This window comes from Arachis hypogaea, chromosome 14 (assembly GCF_003086295.3).
Source record: "Arachis hypogaea cultivar Tifrunner chromosome 14, arahy.Tifrunner.gnm2.J5K5, whole genome shotgun sequence".
Classification (NCBI taxonomy): Eukaryota; Viridiplantae; Streptophyta; class Magnoliopsida; order Fabales; family Fabaceae; genus Arachis; species Arachis hypogaea.
In genome coordinates this window covers 6,606,850-6,615,619 of record NC_092049.1, presented here as the reverse complement: position 1 = coordinate 6,615,619, position 8,770 = coordinate 6,606,850, and positions in this window count along the sequence as shown.

The following is an 8,770-nucleotide window of genomic DNA, read 5'->3' as shown; positions in this document are numbered from 1 at the left end:
TCACTACAAGAGGTCCGGCAGATAGCGGCGGTTAAAAACGCAGTTAGCGGCGGTTTTTTGACCGCCGCTAAACATACAGCAACGGTTAAAAAACCGTTGAAATTAAGGGCGCCGGCAAACCTTTAGCGGCGGTTTTTTTCGACCGCCGGAATAACCGCTGCCAAACCTCAATTTACCGGCGAATACGTTTTGCGGCGGTTTGGAACTGCTGCTGCTTTCCAGGTCTGGGTTGAGTCGTTGAGACACGTTTCCCGGCGGTCAGATAACCGCCGCTATCCGAGTTTGTTTAAATAACCGGATTTTGCAGCATTCAAACATAACCGCCGCTAACAATAACTTTTTTTTCAAACAAATACTTTATTTGAATTTTGTGTTCATATGACAAACAACATTCATGAAATATTTTAATTTAAAATTGTTTCGTATTAATTTAACTGATTATGTCTGCAATTACAATTAAAAAAAACCATATAAAAAATAAAACACAATTCTAAGATATCCCAAATGATCCATATATATAGATGACAAAATAAAATAGTTGATAATAATTTGACCTCAAAGTATACTATTCATAAAGGAAAGAAGAAAACAGTTAATTGTTAAAAGATCCCTATTGTGCTACATTCCCCAAAGACTTCAGCTGTGCTTCAATTTCAGGTGGCAAAGTGTCTCCTTGCTGTTGTAACATGTATTTTACCAGATTTACCATGGTCTGTCTCTTTTCCATTTCCTCTGCCTTTTGTTTTGCTGTCGCTGCCTTTAATTCTGTAATCTCTGCCTTTTGTTCTGCTGCGGTTGCCTTTAATTCTGTAATCTCCCTCTGATACTCCTCTATCTGCGCTCCAGAGTTTGATTGTTGGGTCGTGTTATGAATAAGTTCGGTCGGACATGGTCCAAAACCTAACCCCCGAACTCGTCCTGAATGCTCCTTTCCAAGAACTTGCGCAAGCGAATCAGTAAGTGAAATCTCCTTCGAGGAACCATCTTGGCTCTCGATATTCGCAATCGCTTCCTACAGTCATACAATAGTTTGGTTGTTGTCATGTTGAAGTTTGCAACATGAATATAGCAAAAATAATTCTTAGCCAACACTTACCCCAGCAACACGCGCAGCATCGTTCATATAAGATCCATTCCTTTTTTTATGAGTCATAATAAACAACTCTCCTATACCAATGCGCCTTTGCTGTTTTTTCTCCTGTACCCACATTAAATATGCATACAATCATACATGTTACAGAATTATATCACAAACCACAAAAACTTGTATGAAAGATAATACACACATAATTACCTCTTCATCCCTTAGCCTGGCAGTTGTCTTAGAGCCCTCAGTATGTGTAAAAAGTTGCTTCGACCGATTTACAGCATTTTGTCTACACTTTTCCTATAGATAAAGATAAAAATACAATTAATCATGTAGAAGGCTCTTAAGAAAGTAATGCCCCGTTAATATTATCCCATTTTTTTGAACGATTAGAAACTTATTTGACTGATTTTTTTGGCCTTTTACAACTATCACTTTCAATCAATCATTTTATTCAGTTTTGCAAAATGATTAAAATAACAACACTAAATGGAGTATGAATCCAATGTTAATTACCTTAGTAGATTCCTTCAAACGATAGTTGACGAACCATCTCCACTGCTATACATTTATTCCTGATGGTTTCTTCTTTAAATTATCTTCCCAACTCAGTTGCTCGTTATAACACTTATGGTATAAGTGATTTCTTGCTTCTTTCCAAATTTTTCCTAGCCTTTGAATCATGACCTTTTTTTCTTTTCCCACGGTCATCCTCCTCATACAGAAAGGTCCGCTAAATATTTGACCAAAAATGCGATTAACATCAACAAAGGGAAAGTAAAGGAATTTGCTCCAATTTTACATAACGTAAAAAACTACGAAATTTAATATTATACCTTAATTGTCTCGTATGCATGTTCCTTCAGAGCTTTGTCCATTGTCTTCCAACTTTCTTCGTTAATGGGAAAATGCTAAAAGTCAGCTCCCAAATTTCCTAGAAATCCACTTAATAATCCCGCTGCCTGACCGATCGCTTGCATCTCTGTATTAAACTCCAGAATGATTTGTCTACCAGGAGGTAGTATTATAGCCTCCCTGACGCTCAAATTCATCGTTCTTGTGACGCCACCATCTAAGAAACAACTTACAAGGTTTAGTTGAGTGGCCATTCATTAAAAATTAAATATAGGATGCAGGGAAAAAATTTTTACCGCTTACTACAACAGTCCAATAATCCGTATCTTTGCCTTTATAGGGCTTGTTACGGCTTACAGTTTCTTCTTCGGCATACAAGTTATCAACAAAGTCATCCCATGACCCAACCTCATCTGCCTCATGATCATAATCTTCATCCTCCAAAGATATTTGGGCATGCCCAGCAACATTTTCAGTCTCTGTGAGGTGTGCGGTAGCATCACCGGCATCTTTCTGAGTTGCTGGAGCTACCCGTGTTTCAATACGCGGTGGACGGAATGAAGTATTTTTTCCGGATGTCGGAGCAATGACATTCTGAGTTTTGTCAGCAGTGCCGGCATCGGGGATAGAGCTGTACTGCGGTTTTCTAGGCATTTTTTCAAACCTTCACATAAACTAATGAAACTTATTAGAGAGTCGAATCTACCAAAAAACCAATAATAAAGAGGTTATAAAGGTAACATTTCAAGGTTAAACAAATTTATATTGCTAATCTAGAAATCACATGTATGATGAAAAATTGGCAAGCATCACCGATTCATATTTGCAAAAATCATTAGTTAGTTATAAATTTTAAAAAATCTTAAATAATATGATTAAAAAATACAACATTTTTTCCATTCGGTAGTAGAATTTGAAATGTTGACCACAATTTCTAACTTCTTACATTTATTAAAAACTCAAGTCACAAATGCATGCTTCCTTTCAGAACCATGAATTTTGAATCCAAGAACATCTCCACTCAAGTATATGTTTAAAGAAAAGATTTGTATTCAACAAGCTAAAAAGAAAATCACATGAAAGTTATATAATAAAGCTAAGAAAGGAAACCTAGGACAATTGAAATTTGTAATCGGTCAAATTAGCCCAACAACGAAATAATTCAGACACACATTGATACATGCACATCGCACCTATTTTTAAACATTAGAAATGATAATAGGCATACAAAATTATAACATGAAGCCACTTAACTTGTATGTATAAAATTTTCAAATGTTCGCATGATCCTTGGTTTGTTAGCATCAATTATTAGTCACATGTTGCCACTTGAAAGTTGAAAATGATTGAATAGACCAACAAGTACTTAATTATTATAGCATTTTGAGTTGTGCAATAGATCATTTCAACGAATACAATCTAGCTAGACCTTTATATCACATAAATTTAATAATAATAAGACTATTTGGATTTGAATTGGGTTTTGCAACATTCTGGATACATTCATGGTACATGGAATTAGTTTAACAATGTTAAGTCTTTCCTCCCTAGATAACCTTTTTGCAGTTCTGTTAAGTAGACTCTTAATTTTTTCAATGCTGATTTTCTTTCTCTTAATATGAAATGAAAACCTAAATAATCCATTGATACATAAATAATTATATTCAAAGATGTTATTATTCCAATCTGATTAGTTGAGGAATAGTGCACAAATTCACGTACCTTGATCTGATCAATTAATTTCACATTCGTTGTTCATAGAAACTCTACTAACAAAAATTTAACTACAGAAAGTTAACAATTAACTAAATCAATTGTGTACTAATAAATTACAATAAATAGCATCTTAAAGAATAGTGAGTTTCACATTAGAAGATAAAATACTTGAATGGAGAATTTGACCACCACTATACTATAATTGTAAATCTTAATAGACATTCTTCTTCAGAATTTTATTCCTATCAGATATAACTTTAATTCAAGAAATGCAAAAATATTTAAGAATAAAAAAGGAGGTGTTTCATAAGTTTTCAACATGGTCAATACCATATTTACAGTGGCTCTACACCCATGATACTTTCTACAAGCTTTGGATATAAGTTTTGTTAGTGTCAACACTATAAAAAATTAGCTTTCACTATATCTAGTTTAAAAACTAAATTTATACAAAGAAGACCTTTTCTTTAATTATCTTTTGAACTCCACTCTTGTTATTGAGTTTCATTATTTTATAAAGTTACCTTTTAATTGGCTTACTAATCCAGATCTTTACCAAATTTGGCTCGTATCCACTTCTCAAAACTTGCTAACAAAGACCATAATCATTAGGAACTTAACAAGAATGAGTTTTTTAAATTAGTTTTTTTTAAATAGTTTTCTGTATCATGTTACATTGAATTTTAAAAGAGTTTTTATTTTAAAATTTCAAAAAAAGATTTCATGCTTAAAAGATAAAAAATAAGTGTGTTTTACCATTAAATAAAAAAAAAGGGGGACATTTAGGGAAGAATTATTGATGTAAAGAGAAAATTGTTCACGTTATCCTGCACAGTGAAATCCTAAACTCACTATTAATAATTTGTTCTCTTATTCAACACAATTATTTGTTTTCTACTGCTGTATTTTTTTATTTTTGTGTTCTAGAATGCAACATACTCCAACAAGCACAACAACAAAACAAGAGAACAAAGAAACAAAATGTAAAGCTGAGACAAAGATTTAAACTTGCCTAATAGCTATCCAGAATCCACTAGCAGCTTTTCATGGAACAAGTTGAACCCACACCCAGATCAGCCCAAGGTGTCACGGATGCACAAGAAGGCAATATAGTATTCGAGTAGCACAACAGATGAAGATGTCAAGAGGATACGCACGGTTAGAAATACATCACCATATAGTGCAACAACTAATAAAGTCGACTGAAAAAAGAGCATGCAACTCTCACCTCAAATGCAAAGCCGAACAGCGACGTCGAGAAGAAACAGATCTGCCCAAAAATAACTGAAACGGGACACAAGGTCAATGCCTCGAGAAGAACAGTGACACCATAGAGTAGCTGCAAAACTTGTACCAATCCACCCCAACTCAAACTTTATACTTACAGAGCAGAGGAAAAATTCATTTTCACCAGTACATTAATCAGAAACATATAAACAGAGCAAAACCACAAATAAAATTCAACTCAAAAAACACAAAAACTCACCTTTGAAACGGGAAAACAACTTGAAGGCGACGATGAACAATCAGGCAAAGGAGGAAACGCTGGGCGGGATTGTGGCGGAAGGGCACGGCGACGGTTGTAGGGCTACAACCCCAACAGACGCCGTGTGAATGTGCAGTGAACGGGGATTGACTTAGGCTAGGGTTTTGGCTAAACTAGTGGCAGCGAGGGGTAATTTATGTTGGGAAAACTCAGAGCACACAATTTGGGTTCAAATACAAAACATAGCGTAGTAACGGAACTGATTTGTTCCGATAAAACAGGCTAGAGTTTTTACCATTATAGTAGTTTAAAATTTAAGTTGATCCATAAGCATTATTATCTAACTGCATTTTAAATACTGACATGTTTTGCAAATACAATTAAAATTGTATTCATATAAATAAAGTTATAACTTTGTTATCTATATTATTTATATTTTTTCCTCTTCCAAATAAATTAATTTAAAAAGTTAAATTTTTCTATACTTACCTAACAAATTTGCCTCATCCTTCTTAAACGGGATTAGGATATGATAACTAGGTAAAATTAGATATTTTATGTCACTTGAATTTCAAATTTAATTTAAATAGATATAATTTTCCATTGATCACAGAGGTAATATAAATATTTCATTTCTCTCCTCCGAACACATATGGTATCTGATTTTGAATTCCTTTTATCAAATATCATTCTCTAGAACTATTATCCCCTCAATCTCCTATGTTTTTATGTATTAATTTACTGTCATATTCACTCAGAGCTCTGTTTTAGGTCTCAAATCTATTCATTCGTTCATTTGCACCCATTGCAACCTTATGCAAATTACCTTTATATAAAAAAATATAAATTCGCCATTTATGAACAAGAGTTTTCATGAGCACGTTTGAATTCGCTTTGCATATTTTGTTCAGGATTTCTCTACTCATTGAAATCACAAATTTTTTTATTCTAACTAATTGCTAGAAACAAAATGCGCGTGTGACATATACGTTTGTGTCTATTTTTTTTATAAGCCGTTTCAATTTTATTGAGTATATAAGTAAAAGTTTTTAACTAAATTTTTGACCTTATTCATTAATTTGTACACGTTAAAATTTTCTATACCAAGGAATATATAATTTCCATATGTACTTACAGTTAGTACTTTAGTAATGATTTTCGTCCTAAATAACTTAATATTTGGGTAATTGAATTTTTCAGTCCTGCAAACAACATTTAAAGACAAAAACACGTCTTTGCCGGACCTCCGGAAATGAGTATCGCACTATGGCGGACGACATCCCTAGATATTTGAACATGTTTTCTGACTCTGAAGCCCTAGGAGTTGACGGACATATCAACGAGGGCGCAGCAATCATACGTCCTCAAGCTAATACAGAAAAACTTGTGGTCAAAGATGCGCATTCTTCAAATCTGGAAAGACGCAAAGTAATCTCACAAGAGTCCCGACCTGAAGCATCGAAGCAAAGACATCCTATAGCGATTATGGGACTTGTCCACGGACATCTTGGCCAGTTGGAACAAGAGAAACAGGTTCTAAAACGACAAAGAGGACACGAAAGAATACTGAGCAACGATGTACAACAACGGAGGGGATTAGAAGAAAAGCGGGTGAACCCGGAAAACGACTTAGTGGGGTTCACCAACCAAAGAATTAACTTTGCCATGCATTCTGATGTCAATAAAATTTTGGAAGACGACAAAGACCTTTTAGATTGAATTTATTTGTAATTGTTCGAATTCAGATATTTCATTATCTTTACCTGTACATTTATGATTTGCTGCTAGTATACAAGATCTTATTATACACAGGATTATCTAATTATAATAATCTGTAAACATGGGCAAACAATAGTTTTAATCTTTCTAATTAAATTGATTACACCTAAAATTAATCGAACGCTACTATAACGGTTTAACTTACTTAGTAAAAGAGAAAAGAATTAAAAATCATAAAAATAAAAAAGAAGGATTTTATATTTTTTCGTCCATTTAAAAAAGGTTAAGTCCTTCTGAAACGATGCAACGCGTGATTGAGTCATTCTTTCCTCACTAATCCTTTTTTGAGGGTAGTCTAAATTTGTTATGGTCAACATAATGATTATTGAGAAAATACTAACTAGTATCGGGTTAAGCTCGAATTGGCTTGGTAGTCAGATCAATTTTATTTTATATTGAACCAAATCTTGCCAATTTCAGTTTAAAAAAAATACGTTTCATATTATGAAAAATTCATAATAAACCAATCCTCATCATTTGGTTTTAAAATTTAAATTAAGTTTTGTAATCGATAACATTGCTATTTTTCCTAACAATCCATAACAGATAAAAGCTACTTAAAAGGTACGTAGCAATATCTTGTCAGCCAAATCGAAACCGTTATAAAAATCTAGATTCTTTAAGCCTATATAAAGAATTGTATGCTGCTAGTTTACAATATTCTCAATTTTCAATGTCAAAGGTGTCAGGTTAGTTTTTCACCATACCTTATCATTAATAACTCAAGAAGTTGTGTATTGAAAAATTTATGCTCTCCCCTATCCATCTCTTTCTGTTATGCCAAGCGGCAAAGCTTTCTGTGCATTGAATTATGGTATTTAAATCATTAATATGCACAAGATATATTTTAATTTTTGAATCTATGCATACAAGATTTTATAAGTCTAGATTGCATTTTACCTCTTTTAATCATATACTAGTTACATGTTGGCAGGAGGATTTATTTACTTTTATTATATACATAGAATATCCCAAATGATATTTGTTTCCTGGTTAAGAATTACATGCACCCAATTTAATTTGCCAAAAAAATACAGAGATCAACAGTAAGAGAGTTATAATTAACTAATCAATGGCTCTAAAATTGATGTCAAACGCATTTTCGGTTAAGGTAAAATTTAACTTTCAATATATTTGTTCTCTGGGATGGGTGATTATTAAAATATGGGTAATGTAAAAACTTTACTTTGTTTCGGTATCAAAATTGGTTGAATTGTTCCCCATTTGAATGGTATCATAAATCTACATTTTTTTTTGTGAAGGATTGAAAGTACAATTACTTGGGTATACAACATAAAAAGCTCGAAGAAACTACCGCCTCTGCTCATCCATTTTGTCCAAACACGGTAAGTCATCACCCTCAAGAAATTACACATAGTGTTTACTTAACCTTTTTTTTATCATTGACATGGTGGTTAGTCCATGATTCTAAAACCACAAAAGGTTAAATTATTATGTACTTCTAATTACAACAAATACAAGAAGCTGAAGCTTGTAAGTAGTGTATATGCCTATTGATTGACAACCCAAAAAATTCTTAATAACTTGCTGGACAATAATGACGAACAAAATAAAAAAAAACAGAAGGATACTTATATGATATGGTTTCCATTCAAAGGTATTTGGGACGTTTGAAGCAATATGTGCGCAACAGGGCTCAAGCAGAAGGATTAATTGCAGAGGGATACTTATCTGAGGAGATTCTAACCTTTTGTTCTAGATATCTGGATGACATTGAAACAAGGATGAGTCGACCGGTGCGAGTTGACGATCAACCTAGTGGAGTGATCCCTGATGCATGTGAAACAATGTTCCCGAAAATTGGAAAGGCGGTAGGGGCTGCAACT